The 6,000-nt window shown below is 45.9% G+C and overlaps 1 protein-coding gene across 1 annotated transcript in view; it reads left to right on the forward strand.

Moving 5' to 3' along the window:
• Positions 1-6,000, forward strand: part of PLXND1 (plexin D1) — a 92,299-nt gene that overhangs the window by 21,889 nt on the left and 64,410 nt on the right. The window lies entirely within an intron of this gene.

Below are 6,000 nucleotides of genomic sequence, written 5' to 3' on the forward strand. Positions count from 1 at the left end.
TGATGAATACATAGCAACTTTATCTTACACAATGCTTTCTATATCAAAACAGTGTGAAAGGCTTCCTGTGCATGTTGGGTCACAGCTGGTCAAGTATTCTTTGAGAATAATATTCCTGGGAGATTTACCTTTTTTCCTGATTGTGAACCATTTGTGAAGAGATTTTGATTTTTACAGATCTCTGAGCTGTTTGTAATTCCAGTACAGTTTAAAATCGCAGCCCTGGCTTTGTTCATGACTTGTCGCCCAGGGCCGCATTTTCAAAAGTGCTCAGCATGCTGTATGCTGTGCCTATTTGAAAATCTAGCCATTTGTTTTGCTGCCTAGATGGGAGCTCAGCTCCTTTGAAAATCTGGCCCAGTGGACTATGTGCTATTTGTTCTGTGGGATTGGGTGCTGAAAACACGTGAGAAGCAATAGTAAAAGGAGAAGTAAAAGCAAACAGTGAGTAACTTCCCTTTGCTCACAAGACACTTGCTTGTGCCTGGTTTCTGCAGACGTCATGAGTCTTCTCTTGCTACCAGTTAAAAGAGTTATTCCTTTTATTTCAAGCAGTGCAGGGCAGTGCTGAAAACCTTGGGTTCTCTCTCCACTGGAGATTGATGGTGAAGTTCATTATGCTCATGAATAAATGCCTTTTTTTCCTGAACAAACACCGCTATTGGAACAAACAACAGTGATTCGCCAAAGAACCATATGAACAAAAACTGGAAGGTGAGGGCATTCAACACCTTCGCAGTAGTAATTTATCTGGATTAAAAACTAAACAACAAAAGCGCTAGCAAGTATCTTGCAGAGAATAATCCTGCACTGGAAGGGGGAATGGACTACCATGCCTCCACACAGCCTTTCCCTTCTTCTGTCTCTCTGGAGGGTCCGGTCCTGAAGACCCTTTTCCATTTTTACACCCCACCTCCAACATTTATTTCCTGAGAGAGGACTGTGTGGTTCAGTGTTGGATGCTTAGAAATAGCATAGACAGACACAGAGACAGACAGCCTGCTATTCTAAAAATAACCCCTCAGTTGGGGATACACAGCACGTCTCAGCACCCAATATGAGATGCAAGTCATTTCCAAAATAACAAACCATTACATCATGTTCATAATCTTGCCTGTGTTTGTGCACAATCACAGTGTCCCACAGAACATATCCTGGGGTTACAGCGAATGACAATCTTACATGGTCACAAAAGGAATCCAGAGATAAGCTAAATTGGATTAGGATTCAGTTTGTGCATGTCCCTCCACCCAGAGGCCAGTTCCCTGCCGTGGGCCGCGCTCTGCTTCTGCTCGCACAGGTGTAACTCCCGAGTCATTCTTCTGGCTCGCATGGGATCCGATTCTCACCTTGCTGGGAAGAAGGGCAGATGCTGGCCCTGTACATTACAAAGCCTAAATTTTGTGTGGCTGAATGCACATGGGAGGGGAACGCCGAGCCCTGGCTTTATGCTACTACCCTTCAGGGAAGAAAAAAATCATTCATGGAGCATTTTGCACCTACTGCCTGAGCATTTTGCTTTTGCTCCTCGAGGGAGGGTCTAGCCTTCTCTGTGACCCCTTGACCACAGCTTCACTTCACAGTTTCTTCAGCCTCTGGAAGCCTTGTATTGCCAAGGGAATGCAGTACCTAAATTGCCAAGGATTAAATTAATCAGACAAGACCAGTGCTGCCAAAGGAAGTCACCTCCAGAAGGGCAAATTCGAGGGCCTTGCTGAGGGCATGAGCCCCTGAGCAATTCATGTGAGGTAGCTTAGGGCTTGACCTGGCAGCACCTCAGTTACTCTGCAGTGTGGAGGTGAGTGTGAGGTAGCCTGACCCTCAGTGAAAATGGGGCAAGTTCCTTTGCATTTACTGGGGGGTGGTAAAAGTGTACATGAACAGTGCAGACAGAAGAACAGCTGCCTATTGTAACCCATGGCGCTTCACAGGATGTGCTATGAGTTGCAATGATCCCCTGGACCTAACAGACATTCACTGGTGGGTCTCAGGGGTTGGAGAATCAAGCTGCTGTTTAGAGCGGTTGCAGCCTGCCGCCACTCTCCCCTAGCAACACCTGTCCTCTCCCAGCCCTGATGCTGTTTTCAGAATGGGAAGGGGGAAAAGGAGTGGAGGGAGCTCCTTTTGGGGGTTACCCAGGTGTGGTGGGTGAATTGGAGCCCCCCCATAATACCATGAGGGTTCAGATTTACATGGGATTGAGCCCTTTTAAAGCACTCTGCTACAGTGCACTTGTGTTAGGTCATGGCTGTAGAGCACTTTCGGGGCCAGACTGAGCAGAAATTGTCTTTTCTGTCTGCAACTGCAGACAGCACCCGGTGGTGCGTCAATTCACACAGTACCTGACTTGTGTGCCTGTAACCTCAGCCTGTACTCAGACCAGAATCCTTCTGGGGTCCATGGGAGACTGGCCCTGGAAGGGACAGATGAGAAGCTGGGTAAGGATCCTGAGGATTTGGATGTCTCTTGAGCTTGCATCTCTTGAGCTTACAGCCAGTGCTGACGGAGCCATTTAGAGCTAGTGGGTGATTGATATTTTCTAGGTGTACATCTCAGTTTAAATAAGACAAATCATTAAAGATGCATGTGCCAATGTATGCCAGCATGTGAATGCACAATTACTACAAGCCAACATGCCAGTCAGGCTGCAGCCTGCAGGCAAATACCCATTCAAACACATTTTCCTGATCTATGTGCCTTGCAAGTGAAGACAAATAGTTTACATTTGATGCAAAAAAGGATAGTAATGGAGGGATTCATACAGCAGGGTGAGATGGTCAAAGCAACAGGTGGAGAATGATCTTAGCAGCAGCATTCTGAATGGGCATGAGTAGGGCAAGACTGCCTTGACCAGGGCTGGAGAGAACTTGCAATAATCCAGAAAACAGATGAGAAGGTCCTGGATGAGACATTTTGCTGTGTCAGTGCATAGGAAAGCCTGTATCTTTGGGTTGTTAAACAAGGCTAAAACATAACCTGGAATTGAGGACCTAGAGGGATCTGAGTCAAATCTGATGAACCAGGTGAAGGGCCTGAATACAAGGAGGAAGAAGCTATTATCCAGTGATGGAGAAGATAAATGACAGGGAAGGCTTGGTGGTCGTGGTGGGTTTTGGAGCTCTGCTGCAGCCACATGGAGTTTGAGCTTATGGTTAAACGTTCACAAGATGTCAGGGGCACAAGCTAAGATTTTAGTTAGGGCCAGGATCTGCAGATTGTCAGTCTAAAGAGAGGAGCTATATGATTGTGAGGGACAGTAGAGGGGATGACTGAGAACCCACAAATATGAATTAATTAATCCGTAATTATTTAATAATCAAGCTCTGCCTGTACACAGGAACCTCTTGTTAAATCCAGAGGAAATACTTGAATTCATGGAAGGCTTTTTAGACACCATTTAATGTTACTGGATTGATTTTTATAATAAGAAACGTCCAGCTGGAGCGTGCAGCTTTGCTGACAAACACAAGGTTGTGTTCTTTGACCTAAGAGTAGCTGCTCGTACCTTGACATAAAGAGACGAGCTATTGGTTTGCAAAGAGGGGATACTTGTGTTTTCTGTGGCTGGGGTAGAAGCTGGCACAGGGTACTGCAGGTGTCTCTGCCAAACCACATCTGGGAAGCCACTGGGAGCTTTTCTGTTTTCCTTTTGGTGGGTATTTTGGGAACTGGTTCCCACAGTGTCCTGGTATCTGCTTCTCTTCCACTCTCTCAAGGCCTAGCATTTGTTCTTATCCCTTCTCCAGTATGCCCATGCAATTTGACAGGGAAAAAGGGAATCAGTGTCCGGATTGCTCTGCAGCAGCCTTGCAGGGCTTGTGGGCCATTGATTGAATGACAGCATTGTTAACAAGACAAAGCTCCTGCCCTCATGCTCTTGGGCCCTGTGTCCTGAAACCAAACTCTGTGAGTTTGTTTTTGCAGAAACAAACCCTTAATCCTGTGGGTAGTTATCCCTGATGAGATGCTACCATTTTAGAGGCCCTTGGGTTTTATTTTACTAAAGATCCTAGTTTGTTGTAGGGCAGAGATGTACAGAGGGGACCTTACTCAGAGTCTGGGGGGTAAGGACACACTTGAACTCACTGAGGTGGAGAAGAGGGTGCCAGTGGAGCAGTATGAATGCAGTGGGTACCACTGTCTGTGGCAGGCAGAATAGATTGACTACATGGGACACAACAAAGACACTGGACTTACTAATATCACTGTTTACCAAGCACATGCTCCTCAGGTAAGGTACAGAGTGAGCATAATGAAGGCAGAACTTACTGAGCTCTGTCAGGGACATTTCACCAAGTCTTTTCCACACTCGGTTCCCCCACAACTTTGGTGCCTGAAAACCAGGGGTTGTCTTGTCTGAGCTGAGCAACCACATGGGGACGAGGCCTTCGCTGAGCTCACATCTGGATCTGCAATTCCTCGGAGTTCGTGTACATTTTGATTCAGTATCTGGTTCTAGTTTTGCCCCATTGGAATAGCTGCTAACTAGGGGACTAATCCTTTCTAAATTTTCCATTGATTTCAGCAGAGCTGCTTGCGGAGCGAAGGTCTGAGAACAGAGCCCCATGTACAGCAACCTTAGCTAAACTAATTAAACAGCTACAACTCTTTCCAGGTTATCAAAAGAACAAACACCTGCAGTATATCTGCTGAGAAGCAAATGCTACACCAGCTGTGCATGGGAGCATTTTAAAAATCCAGATCCTTTTCCCCTGATCCAGCCACAGAGGTCAGATTGGCTGGAAAGTTCTAGGGGAAGGGTCTGCAAGACACCCAGTTAATCAGTCCTCTAAAGTGTATTTATCCAGCAAGCCAAGCTGGCCGCTGTGACACGTTAGGGCACACAAGACCGTAGGAGTGCTTGCATTAATTTTCAGTCTCCTGCTGAGCTTGTATTAACTCTTTTGATTCTTATAAAGAAGACCCTGGACTGAAATCTCCCTCGAACCCTTTGCTTTGTTGTTTTACTTCTCTCCCCTCCCTATCATGTGTGTGTGTCTGTTATTTAATCTCCTTGTTGAGGCAGCACTGATTGTGCTTGCTTAAGATCAGTGTCACGATAAGAGCTGAAGCATGTTTTCCACAGTAAAACAAGCACTTTAAGATAATTCAGTGACCTTGTAGCCATGGTTGGAAGAGTCAAGAGCAAAGCACTCTATGCAAAGAGCGCCTGCTATACAGAGCTCCCAGAACTAAGTGTTCAGCTGCACATGCTGAAGGGCCTGATTCTTACCTCACTTGGAAGTAGAGCAGGAGTAACTGCACTGACACCAGCAGATTCACACTTGAGTGAAGCTTGTGTAAGTGAGAAAAGAATTGTGCCCATTGTAAATTATTTGCATAATTGGACCAGTAGCCTGCTGGGAGAGATAGTTAGCCATGTTAAGCTGAAGTCAGGCAGAAGGCAGATGCATCTTACAGACTAGCTAAATAAGATATAGGTAGAGCAGAAGTGTTTGGCGAGCGCCTTTCATCAGATGCTATGAAAGGACAAGCACAGAACTGAATAGTCGTTTTACCCTAGTCACTCCAGTGCTGATGGCATTGATCCGGATATATCCCGGGGAAATGGAGGTAAGAGGCTGGTTGAGCTTTTGCTGCTGTTTGCAGTGTGATCTCCATTTCATGGAAGAATAGGATGGGTTTGTCACAATGATTTGGACTCAGACCAACTTGTATCTGAGCCGTCAATTTAAGTGAGAACAAAAGTAAGGGGACAGATGACCTTTTGAAATCATTTTTAGCTTCATTTGGAACCTTCCATTCAGTTTTCCCAATGCCCCCTACAGCTCATTATAGCCTTTCCTTCTCTCTCTCAGCCCTCCCATCGCCCTGTTCCTGCTCTCTTTTTCTCTCCCTCCTACACATATGAATGTGCACACACACACAAACACATTGACTTCTGAATAGTAATGTGTAGAGGAGACCACTGGAAAGTGAAATCTCTGCAGGGGCTTGGAGAAATGTGCATTGCAATTTGCAAGACATTTTGCTTCCTGC

The sequence above is a fragment of the Alligator sinensis genome, unplaced genomic scaffold, assembly GCF_000455745.1.
Source record: "Alligator sinensis unplaced genomic scaffold, ASM45574v1 scaffold451_1, whole genome shotgun sequence".
NCBI lineage: Eukaryota > Metazoa > Chordata > Crocodylia > Alligatoridae > Alligator > Alligator sinensis.